Source organism: Schistocerca cancellata, chromosome 7 (assembly GCF_023864275.1).
Source record: "Schistocerca cancellata isolate TAMUIC-IGC-003103 chromosome 7, iqSchCanc2.1, whole genome shotgun sequence".
In the NCBI taxonomy this organism is placed as follows: domain Eukaryota; kingdom Metazoa; phylum Arthropoda; class Insecta; order Orthoptera; family Acrididae; genus Schistocerca; species Schistocerca cancellata.
The window spans coordinates 173663723-173687109 of NC_064632.1; the positions used below are offsets into that span (position 1 = coordinate 173663723).

The window sequence follows — 23387 nt, forward strand, 5'->3', positions numbered from 1 at the left end:
AAGGCAGGGCACGATAAGCTAGAAGAAAAGCAACAGAAAATCTCGCCGTGAGCGGCCGGGCATTATCTTGTTGAAATGTAAGACTAGGGTTGCTTGCCATGAAGGGCAACAAAACGGGGCATCGAATATCGTCGACGTACCGCTGTGCTGTAAGGGTGCCGCAGATGACAACCAATGTGCTTTGAATTGAAATGGCCACTCTCCATCACTCCCCGTTATTGGACCGTATGGTGGGCGTCAGCCGGGTTGGTATCTCATCGCTGTTTGGGGTGTCTCTAGACACGTCTTTGGTGGCCATCAGGGTACACTTTGAAGCAGAACTCATCACTGAAGACAATTCCAGGCCGACGCCATGACTGGAGACGTCCCATTCTGCGGTGGGATACCAAACTGTAGGCCGCCATACGGTCCGGTAACCAGGAGTGATGGTCTGGGGTGCCATTTCTTTTGATCCTTTGGTTGTTATTCGCGGCACTCTTACAACACAGCGGTACGTCGACGAATTGTACGCCCCGTTTTGCTGCCCTTCATTACAAATTATCCTGGCTTTCATTTCCACAAGACAACGTCCGCACGCACAAGGCAGGAGTTTCTACTGCTTACCCTCGTGCTGGCATATCCTACCTTGGCCAGAAAGATCGCCGTATCTCTCCCCAGTTGACAACGTTTGGAGCATTATGGGCAGGGCCCTACAAGCAGCTCAGGATTTTGACGCTGTAGCACGCCAATTGGCTAGAAGTTGGCATGATGTCTCTCGGGAGGACATCCAACAATTAGTGCCAAGCCCAATAACTGCTTGCATAAGGGCCAGAGGTGGACCAACGCTTTAGTGACTTCCTGAAATCTTAATCATTTGTTTCTGTGTACATGTTCATCACATGTACCCAAGCACGGCTCACGACTCCTCCTCACAGCCTTAATTCCACCAGTATCTCGTCTCCTACCTTCCAAACTTCTCAGAAGCTCTCCTGCAGACCTCGCAGTTTTAATCTGCCATGAAGTTTCATATCAGCGCACACTCCGCTGCAGAGTGAAAATCTCATTCTGGAAACATCCCCCAGGCTGTGGCTAAGCCATGTCTCCGCAATATCCTTTCTTCCAGGTGTGCTAGTTCTGCGTGGTCTGCAGAAGAGCTTCTGTTAAGTTTGGAAGGTAGGAGATGAGGTACTGGCGGAATTAAGGCTGTGAGAATGGGTCGTGAGTCGTGCTTGGGTAGCTCAGATGGTAGAGCTCGTGCCCGCGAAAGACAAAGGTTCAGAGTTCGAGTCTCGGTCCGGCACACAGTTTTAATCTGCGAGGAAGTTTCAGTAAATGTGTTATATTAAAGTTCTATCTTCAGCAGATAGTTTCTTTCTTTTTTCATCTATACACATTTCGGTGATGTTTCAACGCGGCCAGTAAGTTCCTCTTTACTTTCCGACTTGAAAGTTGTTGCCAGGTCCTCTTGCAATTCAATCCGAGGCGAGGTAGTGTCTCGAAAGTTTCCCCTGAGATTATAATATTTTATGCCAACGATGTTTCACTATTTAGGTATCAACGAACAGCAACTTTTTCACTGTCCTTTCTCGTTCCATATGACCCTTATCCCAGAATTAAATGTTAGTTTCATTATGGCGCGAAACTTGCTGTCCTGTTTGCAAGATGCAGTAAACATTCTTGTTGTTGTCGGTGCCGCGTTTAAATAGCATCTGAGCTGATAGTGAGTCGTGCCATATTATAAGTTTGTTCCTCGATGGCAGTTGTTTGTCCGCCCTGGATAGCTGAGTGTTGACAACTGAGATTGAAACTGTTGAAAAACTGATCGCAATTTATCTCGATAACGGGATAGATAGAGAAGGAAGATGCAAGAAAGACATTGCAGCAAAGAAATACAGAAGCTAAATGGTCTTTTTCATAATGAACAGCTATTAACATAGAAAAATATAAAGTTCGACACCAGGAAAAAATATTCCGGAAAGGCTCTGGTGCACAGTTGTGTATTGTTACAAAAGATGCACGACTGGGAAGACAGAAATGAGTCTTTTAGAAAAGTTGTGTGGCAGGAGAGTGTTGGAGATGAGGTGGAACGACAAAGAATGATAAAGCCTTGCGAATAGTCGACTACTAAAAATGCCTAACATGGAACGTAACCAAACGAAGATACGCAACGGGTAAATACATACTGCTATGGGCGAAGCTGCAAGAAACAGCAGCTGTAGAGGGGAGGGACAGAACAGCAGAGCAGCCAGAGGTACGAGCGCTGACCAAGCGTGTATGGTGTGTAGTCGACGACTACAGCAGTGCCCAAGTGAACTGAAGAGGACGGCTGGCAGGGAATGAGGATCATCCATACGGTTGCCGATCCATATAAGAAATACAACAACAACAAAAATATTATAACGGAGCGGCCCTTTTGCTACGAAGGCGTGCGGGATTCCCGAGGGAAACAGAGACGAGAGACATTTCTTAAATAATGCATATAATTCTTTTTACTTACACTTTTTTTCAACATCTCTCTACAGTCCTTCAGTATAGTCTCCCTCGTTCTCCATGACTGTATCCCAACGTCTCGAAAGCTCTATTATTCCATCCAGAACACCACTTCTGATCATCTGTCGAATGGTTCGGGTAACGGTGAAGGAAACTCTTCCAGAGAAAGATAACGGCGTCCACGCTTTGGTTTTTCAACTTCGGAAACAAATCTAAGTTGCTGTCCGAAATGTAGGGAGGATGCGCCAAGGCTTCTCACCCGTATTCGCGCAGTTTTTGGGCTATAACGTTGCCGATATGCGGGCGAGCACTGTCGTGGAGAATGTATGGCCAGAATCTAGCAACTTAGGTCGGGTTTTGTGCATTTTTCTGCGCCGGTTTTGTATGAAGTTACGATAATACTCTGCTGGGTCACTTGTTCACAATGGGACTGTCCGTCATGATGATTCCTTGCTGAACATAAGCAAAAATCATGATTTGCTTGAGAATTGACGTGGACGTGGAGGATCTGAATCTCTCCACTCATTGGATTGTGATTTCAACTACGGTTCAATGTCTCTAATCCACGTTTCGTCAATAGCGACAATTCGACACAAGAATCCTTGACCTTCACGGTCGAATCGTCGTTTGAGCAAGATTGCAGTGTCCAGGCGTTTCTGCTTCAGCAATCAGACAGCGTGGGACCCATCTGGCACAAATTTTTTTCTTCTTCAAATCAATCATCAGAATACGGACTACTGATGTTGACGGAATTCGTATGGTTTCACAGACTCCCTCACAAGTCGTACTGCGATCTTCAAGAGCATCTGCTACAAGTTAAACACTTCGTTCATCTGTTGAGGTTTTTGGCCTTTCGGATCTATGATTATCGTCTATGCTCATACGACCACCAGAAAAACGACTAACCCAACGTGAAACTGCACTACAGTCCACTGTAAACACAACATGAAAATTACGTAATGCACTATGGATTTCTGTCCAGTGTTTACCGGGTAATGTTTCAATTTCGATGTACGACCACTGGTGTTCAGCAGTCGCAGTACCCGAGACGCCTACAGCGTCCAAATGGTTCAAATGACTCTGAGCACTATGGGACTTAACATCTTAGGTCATCAGTCCCCTAGAACTTAGACCTACTTAAACCTAACTAACCTACGGACATCACACACAGCCATACCCGAGGCAGGATTCGAACCTGCGACCGTAGCAGTCCCGCGGTTCCGGACTGCAGCGCCTACAGTGTCTATTTATACCTCTCAACAATTTTATTTTAGAGTACGCAGTGCAAAAACAAAACACCGTTACCGTAGTGCGTAGCTGGAGACAGAAGTGAGCGTCCAGAGGAGACGAGAGGAATGGAGGACAGGCTTCTCCTTGCGGGACAGGCAGTCTGCGGGCAGCGCAGGCGGACTGTCAGCCACGGCCAGGTCGCTGCTCCCTTGTTTGCGGGCCGTCACGAGTGCTGAGGCGACTTCCGCGACCAGCCGGCGGCGAAACCTGACGTGCGCTGTTTGTTTACGCCACTCGGCCGAGAGCTCTCGCCACGGTGAGCGGCGCTTGTTTACAATGTCGTAACAGCTGCTGTTGCTCTGTTACGCCACATTATTTACCTTCCTAGAAGTACGCCCGACAATGGGGCCTTTCGTCGGTAACCTGTGCACGTATGAAGTAGCTGGTCTTATTATTGTTGGTGAAAAGGCTGTGATGATTTCCATACATCAGCCATCCTTTGTTCGTGTCGGCGAAGGAACTCCACCGTCACACACGAGGTGCCGCAAGCATCAACGGCTGGCCCAATACTTCAACACCCAGAAGTGTCCTCCTTAGGCTAAATGGAGCCTTCGGCACCGCTCCAGTGGAAGCACTGCATGTGGTGCTCGGAATATGCCCCACAGATATCATGATCAAATACAGACCTGCATGTATTGGTTAAAGATGGGAAAACTATATACGGTACACATAATGACTGGAGTACCGGTACAGACGACACGTCACCTTAAAAGCCGGCGGTTGAATACAAGCAAGGTGAGCGGAATGTCAGTGATAAGGGACGTAACTGCACGGCTTCCTCCGCGACGTCAGGAAGTGGTTGACAACGAAACATATCGATCCCGGCAGCGGTATGGTACATTTCTTAACTGGACACGGATCTTATTCCACGCACTTAACCATATGAGTCTGAGACAACAACTACACGCACACACGGGGAGAAATGTTCCCTAGGACACAGTCTTCTTCTGTCGGCAATACGTGAACAACAGACATACACTATATTTAGACTACTCAGAAACAGACGTACATATCTACACAGCAGTAAGAGACGAAGAACAATGGACACAATTACATGCAATAACTAACAGTGTTTCAAAAACAACACATGATGAGTACCGGCGGATACGCCCGCCCGGCTAGCCGCACGGTGTAACGCGCTGCTTCCCGAGCAGGAAGGCGTGCTGGTCCCCGACACGAATCCGCCCGGCGGATTAGTGTAGAGGTCTGGTGTGCCGGCCAGCCAGTGGATGGTTTTTTTTCATCTGCCTCGGCGAATGCGGGCTGGTTCTCCTTATTCCGCCTCAGTTACACTATGTCGGCGATTGCTGCGCTAACACTGTCCCCACGTACGCGTACACCATAATTACTCTGCCACACAAACTTTGGGGTTACAGTCGTGTGGTATGAGAAGTTCCCGGGAGGGGGGGATGTCCACTGGGGAGCCGAACCGCACAATAACCCTGGTTTCGGTGTGGGGCGGCAGTGAGGTGGGTGGACTGCTGTGGCTTGTTGTGGGGGCTCTGAACCACTGAGGGCTATGGCGGGACGAATCTTCCTCCGTCGTTTCTAGGTCCCCAGTTTAAATACACAATACACGTGCGGTCACGACATAAAATACATGCCTATATGCAACGTATAAACCATCTCCAGAGGATAGACAGCGACGCCGACAGTCATAGCGAAAACAGTGACACTGAACAGGAACAGGTGGAGGAAGACGAGACGTAACAGAAAAACAAGGCACCTGTAATTGTGAATCAGACATAACATGCCAAAATTCACTGCTAAATTGTACATATCAGTCATATAATAGTTAAGGATAGCGAAAACTAGAGTAATAGTAATGTAAAGAGTGGCGATCTAGCCAGGGAAGCACCCATGAGTGCCTAGTGTTAATGCACAGGATTAGCGATACCATTTCTCTACTGCTGACTAAACTATTTTGTTGTGACTGACGGTCAACAGCTTGAAGAAATCATTCCAAGATATTCACTTGCCAGTTACAATCGGCGATGGCACTAATAAATTTCTTTCCTATTTTTTTCATTCTTCTTAAAACAACAAATTTTATTTTTATTTCGACCTCAAATTATCGTTATTTTAAAAGTATTAATCTTTGGCAAACGTTGCAGGTAAAAACATAAAAAGATCAGAAACTAAAACTGTAAGATGTACTGCATGTTTGAAAACATCAGGTAACAGGTCTTTAAATGTGCAATAAATAAATTTCAATGTCTGGACAGTCCAGTGGTTAATCGAATTACCGGCTGGTTCCACGTAGATCATAAATCTGTGAAGTATAAAATTCAGTATTATCTCCATGATACGGAAGCTCTCCCTACCGAAGTGCGGTATTTGTAACAGGACGGAAATAACTGGCCTATCCTCGATGTGGTTCAATCTGTGGATTCAGCGAACAGGAAAGGCATCCAAGAAATTTAGGAAAGGTATCACATTCCGTGGAGAAGAACTAAAAACTTAGGGGTTTGCCAGTGATATTGTAATTCTGTCGAGAGAGAGAGTAAACACTTGGAAGATTAATTCGATGGAATCCACAGTGGCCGGCCGCGGTGGTCTAGCGGTTCTGGCGCTGCAGTCCGGAACCGCGGGACTGCTACGGTCGCAGGTTCGAATCCTGCCTCGGGCATGGGTGTGTGTGATGTCCTTAGGTTAGTTAGGTTTAAGTAGTTCTAAGTTCTAGGGGACTTATGACCTAAGATGTTGAGTCCCATAGTGCTCAGAGCCATTTGAATCCACAGTGTGTTGAAAGGAGGATACAAGATGAACATCAACAAAAGCAAAACAAGGGTAATGCAACGTAGTTCAATTAAATCCGGTGATGCTCAATTACATTAGGAAATGAGACATTAAAAGTACTTGAGTTTTCCTATTTCGGCAGCGAAATAGGTTATGGTGGTGGAAATAAGGAAAGTATAAAATACAGACTGGCAATGCTATCTGAAAAAGTTGAATTCGTTGACAGTGACTATAAATTGAAATGTTAGGAAATCTTTTCTGAAGATATTAGTCTGGGGTGTAGCCTTGTATGGAACTGAAATGTGGACAGTAGGCAATACAGACACGAAGCGAATAGCTTTTGAAATGTAGAACTACAGAAGAATGCTGAAGATTAGGTATGTAGATGGAATAACAAATGAGGAGGTGCTGTATCTAACTGAGGAATAATAAATTTATGGCACAACTTGACTCAAAGAAGGGCTCGACTGATAGGACACATTTTGAGGCATGAAGGAGTCGCCAGATTCAGTTATGGAAGGAAGTGTAAAGGGTGAAAGATGTACAGGGATCCAAGGTATGAATACAGTATGTTCAAACGGATGTAGATTACAGTAGTTATTTGGACACGGAACAGCGATGGCTCGTGACAAGGAAGTTAGGTGAAGAACTAGCAGAAAAGGAAAATATACCTAAATTTGTACAAGCTCATCTTAATAATCGATCTTACCCTTTTCTTGTACACCAAATCAATCCTTCGATCCTTTAAGGCTGTAAACTTATCGATCATGTCTGCAGATATGGGCTGTGGTTTTATTAACTGCGCTAGTTCTTTCTGAACTGAATTGTTCGCTAAAGAAGGATCACTCTTCTGAAATTGCATTCCTCAGGTACATTTTTATATGCTTCAGGCAATAAAAGCCTCGTTCCACTTATGCTGTAGTAGAAGAGATGGACAGAATAAGGAAACACAAAGTACCCGTAAAAATGTCCTTATACTCATTAAGCATTTCTAGCATCTTTCCGGTGAAAATCTTTGTGTCATCGGCGTACAAAATAGAGGGTTCGTTTTTTAAGCGTTGTGCCTTGGAGAATACAGGTTCAAAGAAATTTTGCAAGTTTTAAAGTGCACTGGAAGGAAAATTTATGGTATTCAAATTTTGTGATATCGGCAACACTAACAAACTGGATTTTTTCACAATCGCGATATCTCTCATATATTTTCATCAACACGTGATAAAAAATTTCGTAATAGAAAGCTCGATACATTTGAAGAAATTCACTTGATACAGGGAATTGTATTCTGGCGAGAGGCGCATAAGTCATTTCACTGGCGTCAGTAGTTCCTCCCATGACTCATCGTATAGGCAGCATCTCTGACGTTGAGGGATTTCACAGCTTCAAGTACGTTACAACCTTTCTGGGATTTTTCTAAAATTGTGCTGGAGTACTTTCTGCGATAGCGCACCTTTAACTATTCTATCACTTCCTGATGCACTGTTTGGATAACTGATGTGACATTTGGTGGAAGGAAGATAGGTTTTATGTACCCTTTCCCTAAATCCTACCCAGACGGATGTGATGGTGCGTTATCTGACAGCAACAGATCACGAACTCGGAGCTTTTCCCGTTTAAAGCCTTTTTCAACAGATGGAACGAACTCGTTGAAAAAAAACCAAGATCTGAACACGGTGCAGTCCAACCAAGTAGATTTGTGATTGCGGTAATAAACCGGCAAGGAAGATAAGTTGTTAATGGTTTTCTTGCGATGAATCCCGCCTTGACTAGCTGCGAGCGAACTCACTTCTGTTTTCTAGTTTTTTGTGTAAAACTATGGCCTTTTATTTTATAATGGGCCAAGATATCGGGGTTCCTTTCCTTCCTTTCTCGGTGGTACCATGTCCACAACACATTGTTAAGCAGTTCAAGTTTTGGCTTGTCTTTCCAGCGACATTGTGTTTCTTGGTAATTTTTTGGAGTGATTCCCCTTTGTCTAGTCTGTAGCACAGCTAATTTTTCATTTAATGAAAGAGTATCGTGTTTACATTTCACCCCTGACATGTTGTCCGCCCAATTAGCTGAATGGTCAGCGTGACGGACTGCCGGGCTCGATTCCCGGAAGGGTCGGGGATTTTCTCCGCTCAGGGACTGGGTGTTGTGTTGTCTTCATCATCATGGCGCGCAGGTCGCCCAATGTGACGTCGAATGTAATAAGACCTGCACCAAGGCGGCCGGACATGCCCCGTAAGGGGCCTCCCGGCCAAAGACGCCAAACGCTCATTTCCATTTTTACTCCTGACATGTTGAAAAAACACACACAACTGTACAGCACACGCAATGTAAAACAAATTCTGTACCGAACACAGAAATACAGTGTCATAAAACCAACGAACAGTACTGTAAAGTTTACAGTGCCCACTGTACAAAAAACACGCACAACGTCAGAAACGACACGGACCAGCCGAGGGCGGACGAGACGGATTGTACTGTGCCTTAACACAGTTCTGCCCGCCCTGTGGCTTCGCCCGTACGGTTGAGCTGCGAGAGAAGGGAAACATAATTCTCTTCGCCTGATCAGGATCGTGCTCTTGCTGCTGAGCAAGAAGAAAACAGGGGCCGTCCACTGTGGCCGAGCGGTTCTAGGAGCTTCAGTACGGAACCGCGCTGCCACTACGGTCACAGGTTCGAATCCTGCCTCGGACATGGATCTGTGTGATGTCTTTAGGCTAGTTAGGTTTAAGTGTTCTAAGTCTAGGGGACCGATGACCTCAGATGTTAAGTCCCATAGTGCTTAGAGCCATTTGAACCATTTGAACAAAACAGGGAAATATGTTCGGAGTAAAATCTAGCGTACGTGGTAATAAAAACAGAAAAACTTTTTAAAGTATGGCAAGATAAAAATCTTCGAGAAGTTTCATTCCACTTACTACCCCTGGGCCCTGGCGCAAAGCAGGTTACACAGGACAGGGAAGCGTGGAGAGCTGCATCAAACAAGTCTCCACACTAAAGACCAAGACCACCACCACCAACAACAACAATAACAAGAACCATTCGACGCCCTCTGTACCCGTACGATTTTTTGCTCACACCTAACAAAATGTTATCGCTATTTTGATAGGAAGCTCGAGTAAATGTGCACGCCTCCGCACGCGTGTTGCAAAGCCGTGGACTGTAGCCTCGTCTCGGCGATACTGAAGTTCCGTGCTAAATCTAATTTTGAGTATGTAGTGAGAACACGAGCGGCACACACGTCGCAAGCGAAACAAGAGGCCTGTCCATCTGCTTTTTAGCAATGGGGCGACCAGTGAGGAGCGCAGACGCGACGAGGCACATAACGTGCGCACAGTGGCAACGTGACACGGCCGCCAGTCAGTCAGCACGGGAGACAGTGGACAGTGGGGATAAGCGGACGCCTGCAGTCTGCCACCGCTGTGCCGTCAGCACTCCTCTCCCTACCAGAGGAAACAGCCTGCCAACAGTGGCAATGCTACACGCAGCACCACTCCCTTCACATTTCAACTGGTACGTGCTGTCACTGAAGACTTTACACATTCTGACCTACGCAAGGACTCAGTCCTACTCGCAGCTGTGCAGATTGTTACGACCGACGACATTATGGTGATTTTATCATGTAAACCGAATCTCCAACATTTGCTGTTCTTGAAGTATATGGCTACGTCAGGTAAATAGTGTCTGTACAAACATAGAAAACTTCATCCGCAACCACGACACTTAACTGGCGCCAAAATATTCCTGGAAACATATCATCACATACTAAAGCACTCCGTCTTCAGGCCACAAGTGGCCCATCGGGACCATCCGACCGCCGTGTCATCTTCAGATGAGGATGCCGATAGGAGGGGCGTGTGGTCAGCACACCGCTCTCCCTGTCGTTATGATGGTTTTCTTTGACCGGAGCCGCTACTATTCGGTCGAGTAGCTCCTCAATTGGCATCACGAGGCTGAGTGCACCCCGAAAGATGACAACAGCGTATGGCAGCCCGGATGGTCACCCAACGAAGTGCCGGCCACGCCCGACAGCGCTTAACTTCGGTGATCTGACGGGAACCGGTGTATCCACTGCGGCAAGGCCGTTGCCCTATCATCACATACAATACCCTGAAAATAAAAATAGAGGAAAACGGCAAATGGTTGATGAGACAGCGGCATGGGTAGGGCCATAGTCATAGTACGAGATACGTGTTTCTTGTGTCTATCTTGTAAGATGAGTCGCAGAGTTAAGCATCTCCACGAGTGTTCCTAGATTTCTCCGGAATCCAAACTGATCTTCCCCGAGATCTGCTGCAGCCAATTTTCCCGTTTTTCTGTGAATAATTCGTGTCAGTATTTTTGCATTAATGATTTATGAAACTGATTGTTCGGTAACATTCACAGCTTTCAGTATCTCCTGCTTCGGAATGAGATTTGTTACATTCTTCTGAAGATATTTTCTCGTAAAACAGCTACACCAAATTGTCGAAAGTTTTTATTCTATTACTATATAAACAGTTTCGCCCTAACTGGTAATCTTCTGGCAGAATTTGTAATTTAAAAAAATACTGTCACTACCGTAAGTATATAATTCGGAAAAGCAGTCCATCATTATTTAACGCAAATGTAAATTACTACCTGAAAATATCATTTAAGTATGCAAACGCAAATTACTGGAAGTAACCTTAAATTACTGAAAGCAAACTCAAATTACTGTATGCAAATGTACATGTCAGACATGTTCGTTTGTTTATTGTATTTGTGCTTATGAGGCTATAATTTTGCACAGCAGTTAGTAATCAAAATTACAGACAAGCGGTAGTCACTTTTTTTTCTTCTTTTCTTTTCCAAGTTCGCCAAAAGATGATCGGTTAGTTTGAAACTAGTTTCACAGTATTCAAACAAACTTTAAAACACCTTTATGTAGTTATTTTACAAGAAAATGTGCTTAATGTATTTCGCCTGTCGATATATCTGGCAGAATGAGGAACAGTTTTTTCATGATTGGCTGTCCCAGGGATTTCAATAATTCTTACATTAACTCCAGCAGGCCTTGCGGCCGCTTAGCTCTTTCAGCCCTATGCCAAAATCTTCTCGCAATATCATATCTTCCATCTCATCTCCATTTACCTTGTGTTCCCTTTCTATAGTATTCCTCTTCTATAATCTTCTATATATTCCTTCCACTTTTCATCTTTCCCTTCTTTGCTTAGGAGTGGCTTTCCATCTGAGCTCTTGATATTCAGATAATGGCTGCTCTTTTCTCAAAACGTTCGTTTAATCTTCCTATAGGCGGCATCTACTTTTTCCCTAGTCGTGCATCCTTGTACAGTCCTGCATTACTTGTGTAACCATTCATGGTACATGGATATTGCAGTCATAAAAGAATGAGATTCGAGAGCGTTATGCAGGCTACAGAGCAACGAGTTACACACGAAACGTCTACCGAGGTCCCATTCTTTTCCTGCACTTGATAACACAGAATGTATGCGAAATGCATTATGCACCAACGAAATAGTTTTCTAATGAAGTCAAAGTATTCAGAAGTATAATTCGTATTTAAAAGTACGCATGTTTTACTTGTGGCCGTACTGGTTACGTTTGGGAACCGTGACTGTGTGGAATAGCTAATTACTTATATATATTTTCTGTTACCAGTATCTTTTATGAGTTTTATGTTTAATTTACAAGTAATATACTGCAACGCGTTTCGAGCATGTTCTGCTCATCTTCGGGCGTTTATACTTACACAAAATTGTTACTTAAAAATTCAATGTCTTAAATAAATAACAGAACTCTTATGTTAATTTAGTTTCTTTCATTTTAGATAACAATTTTCTGTATGTAAAATGCCTGAAGATGACCGGTGCAGTATGTTAAATTAAACATAAAACTCATAAAAGTGACTGGTAGCAAAAAATTCAAATAATTGGGCTCTAAGCACTATGGGACTTAACTTCTGAGGTCATCAGTCTCCTAGAACATAGACCTATTTAAACCTAACTAACCTAAGGACACCACACACATCCATGGCCAAGGCAGGATTCGAACCTGCGACCGTAGCGGTCGCGCGGTTCCGGACTGTAGCGCCTAGAACCGCTCGGCCACTCCTCAAATAATTAATTACAGACGTTTTTATTTGTGGATAAAAGTAACGAACAGTCGAAACGGACTTCGAACCCTCGAAACAGACTCCTAATTCCTCCAGACGCATAACTATGATGCCAATATGAGAGAACATGTGGCGGAGTAATTGCCCTTCGGCTCGCCCGAGAGTGTCGCACAATATCGGGCATTTTGGAGGTGACATTTTCTTAAGAATTATGGGATCCATAGATACAAGCGACAAAGAGAATGAAATCACTGGAAACTCGAATTTTTAGAATGTTAGCTTTTGCAAGCCTTGTGTGGTCTAACACGGTCTACTGCACCTAGTCCACACGATTTTGACTTTTTTAAAAATGTCTTCTGCTTTTCAGCTTATCACTCTACGGAGTACAGCGGTATCAGTGACCAACCGGCTCTGTCAATACCTCCGAGGTATTCATTACGTATCAGATTAGTCGGTAAGGACTCAGCATGAGTTTTTTATACCAAACTACTCAGCACATAACGTTCTGAAATTCTGTAGATAATATGTCTTATCCTGAAGTACATCAGCACTAAAAACGAAAATTCTGTATTCGATTGGTTAAAATGCTGTACGCAAGGCACGTTGTAATTTTGCAAAAAGTAGGTCGCCTTCAAAATAAGGTCAAAGTAGGAATAAAATTAGAAAGAAACACATCGCATGTAACATTCATGAGGTAATAAAGCATGGAACAGTTAAAAGTAGCCCGCCTTCCCCCGGAATGCAGAGTAAACAGCTACAATAACGGACAGTTTTATGCATTCTTCTGTCAGCATTTCAGTTTATTTCACAGTGAAGTTAGACAATTCTTTTTACGGTCTGCAAAATGACTTTTCTATAAAAGAACTGAAATTTTAAAAGCCTATGTGAAAACAGATTTGGCTAAGGAAACGCCGAAATTTTCGGGGTCAACTATCCGGACAGAGGACGACTAGCACAGACAACAATCCAGTCTCTGTATAAAAACTGACGCACCTACGGATCTGGGCAAAATGTAAAACGATAAAGAAATAATTCAGTTCGCATACCAAAAGTTATTGGAGACATTCGCCGAAAAATTCTTCAGAGCCCAAAGAAGTCTACACGTAAACTGGTCCACCAGGCGCAAGTAGGTAGGAGTACTTTCCATCGATTATTGAAAAGTCTTAATTTGAAGCCATGTCGCTTGACTGTTGTGCAGCAAATACGGGAGCATGACAGTCAGAAACGTGTAGATTATTGCAGGTAGCTTTTGAATAACATCAACATACACCCTTTCCATTACATCATGAATGATGAAGCATTGTTTTATGTTTCCATTCATGTGTATTCACAGCACACGAGGTATTGGGCAACGGAGAACCCTTACATTACACCATGTGATCAAAAGGATCCGGACACCCCCAAAAACATACGTTTTTCGTATTAGGTGCATTGTGCTGCCACCTACTGTCAGGTAATCCATATCAGAGACCTCAGTAGTCATTAGACATCGTGAGAGAACAGAATGGGGCGCTCCACCGAACTCATGGACTTCGAACGTGGTTCGTGATAGGGTATCACTTGTGTCATACGTCTGCACGCGAAATTTCCACACTCCTAAACATCCCTTGGTCCACTGTTTCTGATGTGATGTACAGTGGAAACATGAAGAGACATGTAGAGCACAAAAGCGTAGAGGCCGATCTCGACTGTTGACTGACAAAGACCGCCGACAGTTGAAGTGGGTCATAATGTGTAATAGGCAGACATCTATCCAGACCATCACACACAGGAATTCCAAACTGCATCAGGATCCACTGCAAGTACTATGACAGTTTGGCAGGAGGTGAGAAAACTTGGATTTCATGGTCGAGTGGCTGCTCATAAGCCACACATCACGCCGGTAAATGCCAAACGACGCCTCGCTTTGTGTAAAGGAGCGTAAACATTGGACGATTGAACAGTGGAAAAACTTTGTGTGGAGTGATGAATCACGATACACAATGTGGCGATCCGATGGCAGGGCGTGGGTATGACGAATGCCCGGTGAACGTCATCTGTCAACGTGTATAGTATCAACAGTAAAATTCGGAGGCTGTGGTGTTATGGTGTGGTCGTGCTTTTACTGGAGGGGGGCTTGCACCCCTTGTTGTTTTGCGTGGCACTACCACAGCACGGGCCTACATTGATGTTTTACGCGCCTTCTTGCTTTCCACTTTTGAACAGCAATTCGGGGATAGCGATTGCATCTTTCAACATGATCGGGCAGCTGTTCATAATGCACGGCCTGTGGCGGAGTGGTTACACGATAATAACAACCCTGTAATGGACTGGCCTGCACAGGGTCCTGACCTGAATCCTGTACAACATCTTTGGGACGTTTTGGAACGCCGACTTCGTGCCAGGCGTCACCGACCGACATCGATACCTCTCCTCAGTGCAGCACTCCGTGAAAAATGGGCTGCCATTCCCCAAGAAACCTTCCAGCTCTTGATTGAACGTATGCCTGCGAGATTGGAAGCTGTCATCAAGGCTAAGGGTGGGCCAACGCCATACTGAATTCCAGCATTACCGATGGAGGGCGCCACGAACTTTTAAATCATTTTCAGCGAGGTGTCCGGATACTTTTCATGACATAGTGTGTGTGTGTGTGTGTCAGCAACCACTGCATGATGAGAAAATCGGCGTTTGGTGCGGTGTCACAGGAACACGCATCGTTGGACTATATTTTTTGACACTACCCTCAACACGACTGAACATATGGAAATTTTTGATAAATTTTATGCTCAACTCAGTGAATATGAAAAACAGTACTGCTTCTTCTAGCAAGATGGGGCAACATGCCACGCGTCTAAGGCATCCCTGGAACGAGTCTATGATGTCTTCACTGAGGAACGAACTGTTAGCAAACAATTACTGCCATCACGTTCGTTGGATCTAGCAACATGTCTTTTTTTTTTTTTTTTGCTGTTGGGACACCTGAAGAGCAAGATGTATGAAACAAATCCACATGAAACACATCAGCCGTGAAGTTGTCGCCATCGATATCTTATGTTTAGACGCGCACAGCTGTGTATTGATGTTGCAGGAGGTGACTTTCAGCATCTTCCACAAATGTAATTTTCATTGTATTTTTCGCTGTAAATAAATCGTAAGCCCACTTCAGCTCTTTGTTTCTGTAATTTCGCTGCATTTCCTTTATACTTACACGGGCGACTTTTATCTGCGCCACTCTGTAGTTAACCTTGCCCACAGTGACTGACGATTAAGTTTTGCTGTCTCCCGGCCGTTCTTCTCATCTTACTATACCTCCGCCTTTTTTCTTTTCTTCACTTGTTTTCTGTTTGGTGTGTGAAGGACGGCACGAATAAAGTGAGAAAGCATACATCCTCCACGTGATCTTGAGAAAGCAGTTAAATCGCCTTAAACACGCTGGCTAGCAAAACCACGAAGGCTGGCATTTTAAGGGTTACAGTGTCCAATCGAGGCGCCTCGACCCTCCTGTATTCCGAGAAAACAGCGCATTAAAACTAACTACCAAAGGTTCGTAGTGTCGTGACTTCTTTTCTTTATGCAGATAATAATTTGACACCTTCTTTTTGCTGATTGGAATCTGTCACCTGGACAACGAAGATCTTAAGGGAAGATAAAGAGCGGAGCTGAGTTTCCCTCAGAACTAGAGCGCTTCCTTCCGACCATCTCAGGGCTGACTCACGTGCCTTATAATAGGAGACAAATGTTTAAGGCGGACTTCGAACCACGGTGCAACTCGCCGTTTTCACACTAAGAAATCGCTGCCACAGGGGAAGAAACCGAGTACGAGTGCTAATACCGAGGATAGAACCCCGAACGTTTGAGTCGGAAAACTGCCACATATTAGCCACCGTGCACATGGGTATTTCCTGACTATATTGAGAACAGCGAATAAACATCTTTCGCTAAAAATAAAGAATCCGTAACGCTGTTTATACACATCGTTTAAGTTTCAGTCAAATCGCAAATGGGAAAGCCTAATTCATACGATGTAAGCTTCCACGGTCGGTGTTTAACTCAGTTAAAACATCCGGTCTTTAGGGCAGTGGTCGATATGTGAAACTATTTCCCGAAGTTTCGTCTACGACTGCGAAAGACATCTTTGGATGGCTCTGAGCACTATGGGACTTAACTGCTACGGTCATCAGTCCCCTAGAACTTAGAACTACTTAAACCTAACTAACCTAAGGACAGCACACAACACCCAGCCATCACGAGGCAGAGAAAATCCCTGACCCCGCCGGGAATCGAACCCGGGAACCCGGGCGTGGGAAGCGAGAACGCTACCGCACGACCACGAGATGCGGGCACATCTTTGGAGAATTGTATGTAGGGCTCGAGGAAGTCCCACTTTACAGCTGTGTAGAGGTGGCTCTATAAATTCAGGAGCCCCCCGAGCCCTTGATGCAGTTGCCGTTTTACATCCAAAGTATCTCGCGCAGTGGGAGACGATACGTCAGGGAATAGTTTTATATGTCGACCAAGACCCTAAAGACCAGATGTCAACTGAAGCGAGACGTATACACTTAAGGAACTACTACAGTTCGCAGAGTACTTCCCGTGACGTAAGTGCTGTTCCACATGCGTCCAACGTGGCTCCTCTCGGAAGCTTTTCCAGGGAGTCTAAAATGTGACAGTGTCATAGGTGAGGTGCGTTAAAAATGATACAAGAAGCAATCACGGTCACGCAGTTTCTTATCTTTTGACTCGGTGCTTCCGTGCGTAAGGGCCAGGCTTCAAACTAAGAAGTCCTACCCGCACGTGTTCCTAGAATTATTTTCTCTCACGTCACACTTTTAACACCTGTGCCAACTATCTGATGACGTGAAAAACGCCGAGTAGCACCGTTGTTTGGAGCGCACTAGTAGGTGGGTGCCCTTGTAACTGGCTGGGTGAATCAGATCTAATGGCTGGAGAAATGTGAGGGCGTGTCGCCCAGGGATGTGTTATGCCGGCGTATCAGCGATGCTGATTTTAATTTGACCATGAAATCTTAACACCCATCCATAGTACTATATAATGCCGAGATGTTTAAAATTGTTACCAAAAATTTCAAAAGGTTCTTGATAGATTTACTGCCATTTTTTCATGATTGGACGGACAAAGACTACATGCTTCCATAACATTTTTCACCATCATCAAAAACGACCTTGATTTCGACAAGATGTTGTCCATACAAGACGGAGTTCGATCCAATGGAAGCAGCAAAGTATTTGATGTCCTAGATGAGCACTCTGGGGACTGCATTCTGGCTCTGGAGTACCCAGAGGCCACTAGCATGGGCGTCGATTGGCCACCATATTCTCCGGATCTAAACACATGCGACTCCTCCTTGTGGGGCCAAATTAAAGACAAGGTGTACAGCAACAACCCCAAAACTGTTAGTAATCTGGGAACAGCCATTCAAGAGGTCATCGACAGCATCGATATTCTGACCAAGCAGAATTTCGCTATTCGTCTCCGCCACATCATCGCCAATGATGGTAGGTGTATCCAAGATGTCATAAACAAAATCCAAATATCTGTAGCGACTTTTACATGTTGAATAAAGCGTTTGTATGCCGTAGTTCGTAAATAATTTACGTTTTTTTCATATAGTTCAATAATTGGCATCCTGTAGGCACATACACCGATCAGCCAGAACTTTATGAGCACCTACCTAATAGCCGGTGTGTCCATCATTGGCACGGCTGACAGCGGCGACGCTTCGTGGAATGGAAGCAATGAGGCCCTGGTAGGTCGCTGGAGGGAGTTGGCACCATATCCGCACACACATGTGACCTAACTCCAGTAAATTCCGGGGAGTGGGCGATGAGCTCTGACGCCACGTTCAGTCACATCCCAGATAAGTTCGATCGGGTTTAGCTCTGACGTGTCAGAGGGCCAGCACAACAACTGGAACTCGCCACTGTTTTCCTCGAACCACTACATCATGCTCCTGGCCTTGTGACATGGCGCATTATCTTGTTGAAAAATGCCACTGCCTTCCGGAAACATGATCGTCATGAAGGGGTGTACGTGGTCTGCAACCAGTGTACGATACTCCTTGGCTTTCATGGTGGCTTGTACGAAGTCCACTGGACTCATGGATGGTCTCGTGAATGTTCCCCGGAGCATAAAAAGCCGTTGCCAGCTCGTCTCCGTGCCGCAGTACAGGTGTCAAGGAGCTGTTCCCCTGGAAGACGATGGATTCGCGCCCTCCTATCGGCATGAAGAAGGTATCGGGATTTATCAGACCATGCAACGCTTTGCCACTGCGCCAACGTTCAGTGCTGATGGTCACGTGCCCATTTCAGTATTAATTGCCGATGTCGTGGTGTTAACATTGGCACTTGCATGGGACGTCGGCTGGGGAGGCCCGTCGGTTGGAGTGTTCGGTGCACTGTGTGTTCACACACTTGTACGATGCCCAGCATTAAAGTCTGATGTTCGTTCCGCCGCAGTTCACCGCCTGTCCTGTTTTACCAGTTTGCCCAGCTTAGGTAGTGTGACATATGCAATGAGGGATGGCCGCCCAATCCCACGACGTCTTGTATCACTTGGTTTCAATAGATCACGCGCCTTCCCCATTCTACACATGGACAGCGCGCTCACTGATAGGACACGCACTGTACGTGTGTCTGACTAGCAGACGTTCCTCGCCAGGTGACGCCAGGCTTATACCGGTAATAGATCCGAGGTCACAACGCTCTGGCGGATCAGAACATGTACTACTTAAATGGAAAACGTTGTTAAAATAATCTCGAGAAGTTCTTGACGGATTTATGTCAAATCTATCGATGATGCTCTAATGAAGATTCAGATGGACACTGGCTACATGTTTTTCAATATACTACTATGCAGTATACACAGCTATGTGCAGTTCTGTTTTCCTCCTCGCAGTTTGTTGAACAGAAAAGAAGCTGTATTTATGGTTTATGGCCTTATGTTTAGAGAACTACTATGCAAGCTAAATCGTCTGAAAGTTTGTAATCCTACCCGTTCGCAAACTAAAACTATGCGAAATACTGTCGTTGAAGCTACTATCCTCAGAGATACAGCAGCAGGAGACGTTGTCATACGCCGTATACCAATGATCCCAACCGATTTACCTGTTCATTTCAAGGCTGGAAATGGGAATACGTAAGGTTCAAGGAGAGAGGGGGGGGGGGGGAGAGGAGGAGACTGACAAAGAGGAGGAGGGGGGGGAATGGAAGAGTAGGAGATAGACAGAGAGAGGAGGGGGGAGGTGGTGGAAAGATAGGGGGAGCAGGAGATATAGGGCGGAGGAGACGATGGACAGAGAAAAGGGGCGAGAAGGAGATCATGACGTGTACTGAAATCCCATACATACTTAACAACTGCGAAGCACTGGTGGCTTCGCTCGTGGTCTTTAATATCGACCCCAAAACATCGACATTTTAAACATAAGCATATTTACTTTAATAACTGTTACCATATTTCATATACTTCCAACATCTACATTGAAATATTAACGTTTCGTCTCCTAACATGGATATTTTGTTGATGTCCAGTCTCACTGAACGTTCCTAGAATCGCCTCTGATAGGTCCTTGTTTGCAGAGGCAGCGCAGCGCTCAATCCAATAAACCGGGTCGTGGACAGCTTGTACCTTTGCAAGCTAGATTAGATTAGATTAGTAGTTGTTCCATAAATCATGAATACGACACCTCGTAATGATGTGGAACGTGTCAGGTTAATAAAAGGTGTCTACAAAAGATATTACATTACACAAAAAATTACATGACACTCAATATATATATTTTTTGTGGGGTTTGGGAAATTACCCATTTACTACATCCAAAAATTCATCTAATGAGTAGAAGGAGTTGCCATTAAGAAATTCTTTTAATTTCCTTTTAAATACTATATGGGTATCTGTCAGACTTTTGATGCTACTAGGTAAGTGACCAAAGACTTTTGTGGCAGCATAATTTACCCCTTTCTGAGCCAAAGTTAGATTTAACCTTGAGTAGTGAAGAACATCCTTTCTCTTAGTGTTGTAGCCATGTACACTGCTATTACTTTTGAATTCGTTCGGATAGTTAATAACAAATTTCATAAGAGAATATATATATATATTTATTGAAAGGATACAGTGAAGATTTCTAGCTCTTTACGTAAGTGTCTGCAGGATGATCTTGGATGAGCTGCAGCAATTATTCTGATTACACTCTTTTACTCAATGATGAGTTCCCCCAGAATATGGTGCCATACGAAAGCAGAGAATGAAAATGGGCACTGTCATGTCAGTGCTGGTAACATCGGCTTTCTGGCTATCTGGATGCGTTTTGAAGTCTATCTATGTGCCTCGCGTTTGTGTCCTATGGCGGGAGATATGCTAAGAGGCACTGGAGATGGAGGCAGATGACTGTCCAGCGTAAGCGTTTTCTTTATTAATCAACGTACAATGTACTGTACCTGCCCAACTGGCCGGGTGGAGCCGAAATGCGAGACACAAAAGATACGCCTCGGCCCACGAGCTAAACGCAAAATCTTTGGCTCACGTCACAGCAAGGCTTTTGGACGGCTGCCCACCACTTGCGTGGAACTTTCGCCGCAGCGCCGCACTTTTCAGGAAACGCATTCCTGCGGCGACGCGCGAGCAGTGGGGCGGAACCAACTGCGCCTGGCACGTGCCCGCCCTCTGTTCTCTTCTCGCCCGTAGTTCACCGACCCGCGCAGTTGTGGGAGGGAGAGCTACTTGCCGCTCTGTACAGCTACAGCTACTGTGCCGTGAAGCGGATAGTGGACAGCGGCCGGCGGCTGCCAATTACGGGGAGAAAATGGAAGGCGGCGGCAGTCGTGCCGTCACGCTCGCGGGCCGAAGAGGAGGACAACGCGGCCGGCAGCAGACTAGGCTGGCTGGCTGGCTAGGCAGCGTGCGTGGCACGGCCGCTTCTTGTGACACAGTAAACCCGGGGCACCGACACACAATTGATTCATCTCTCTCTCTCTCTCTCTCTCTCTCTCTCTCTCTCTCTCTCTCTCTCCTTTCTCAGTTTATTATGTCTGGTCTACAAAAACCTATAAATTCGGAATCAATTTGAAAACGTTTGTCGATAGCACTCATCATTTCGTGTGAGTAAAGAGCTAGATGTGTTTCACAAGAACGGTGTTTTCTAAATCTTTGTTGAATATGTGTGAAATGGTTCAAATGGCTCTGAGCACTATGGGACTGAACATTTGTGGTCATCAGTTCCCTAGAACTTAGAACTACTTAAACCTAACTGACCTAAGGACATCACACACATCCATGCCCGAGGCAGGAGTCGAGCCTACGACCGTAGCTGTCGTGCGGTTCCAGAGTGAAGCGCCTAGAAGCGCTCGGCCACACCAGCCGGCGACTATGTGTCAAAATGTTCAAATGTGTGGGAAATCTTATGGGACATAACTGCTAAGGTCATCAGTCCCTAAGCTTACACACTACTTAACCTAAATTATCCTACGGACAAACACACACACACACACACACACACACACACACACACACACACACACACACACACATGCCCGATGGAGGACTCGAACCTCCGCCGGGACCAGCCGCACAGTCCATGACTGCAGCGCCCTGGGCCGCTCGGCTAATCCCGCGCGGCCACTATGTGTCAATATACCGTTCTCTTCGAGGTAATTCATAATGTTCGAACAAAATATATGTTCTAAAATCCTGCTGCATATCTAAGTTAATGATATGAGCCTGTAATTTACTGGATTACTCTTATTGCCTTTTTTGTATATTGGTGTGACCTGTGCAACTTTCCATTCTTTCGTAACGGATCTTTCGTCGTGCGAGCGGTTGTATATGATTTTTAAGTACGGAGCTATTCCATTAGCCTAATGTGAAAGGAAGCTAATTTGTATACAGTCGGGACCGGAAGACTTGATTTTATTAAGTGACTTACGTTGCTTCACTACTCCACCATCTCTCAAAACACAGAAAGCAAAGAGCTTGCAGTACAAGAGATTTGTTTCACAGTATCGAAGAGGAACTGCTCCTAGCTCTTAAGGTAAGAGCAGGTTTACTAAATACTTTTTGTTTCTAATGATCGTTCCTGTCATATGCGTGAATACTGACCATTCTTCCTGGGGCAGCTAGTATAAGACGTACCTCGAACGCGGTGGACACTTGTACGCCCATTGTGTGGCGCGGCTGTTGTTGCGCAGCTTGCTGCCTAGATGGTAACGTCAGCGAGGCGGCGATATGGCAGAAGTTCTGAGCAGCAGCAACATACGCTGCATCAACGCGCCTGGCGGAGGCAGCGTACTATAAAGCGCCGTACCATTTCGAAACGACCGCTTGGATGGACGTTCCGTCTCGATACGCGCAGGAACATGGAACTCCGCTTCCTGTTTAGCAGATGGTGGTGCGGGAGGGTGAGAGGGAGGAAGGCAGCGCCACGTCTCACCGTATCTCCTGCTGCGAAGGGTGGGGGTGGATTTTCATGTCTGCGGCGCTGTGCCTGCTGCCTTGTGCGTGACTGCGCGCACTACTGTATGTAGCGTGGAGGCCCAAAGTTGTGTCAGTTTAGTGGCGCCTAGAAATCTGCAGACGTACTGCTCGCTGCCAGTGGCAGGGGTATTTTAAAACAACTACCTGCAACAGACACACGTAACTTTTTAACTATTTCTTTAACTTTCTGTCTTAGTCGCGTTCGCATTTAAGTTAATAGTGACTATTTCAGATTTTCAAAACATTATCTACACTTTCAAAGAAACCATCCCAGCATTTTCATGAAGCGATTTAGGGAAATCACGGAAAACCTAAAACAGGGTGGCCGGAAGCGGGTTTTAAC

At 45.3% G+C, this 23387-nt stretch overlaps 1 protein-coding gene and 1 pseudogene across 5 annotated transcripts in view; both read right to left on the reverse strand.

Moving 5' to 3' along the window:
• LOC126091907 (focal adhesion kinase 1) overlaps positions 1-23387 on the reverse strand; it is a 752716-nt gene that overhangs the window by 308423 nt on the left and 420906 nt on the right. The window lies entirely within an intron of this gene.
• On the reverse strand, positions 10459-10576 carry LOC126093129 (5S ribosomal RNA; annotated as a pseudogene).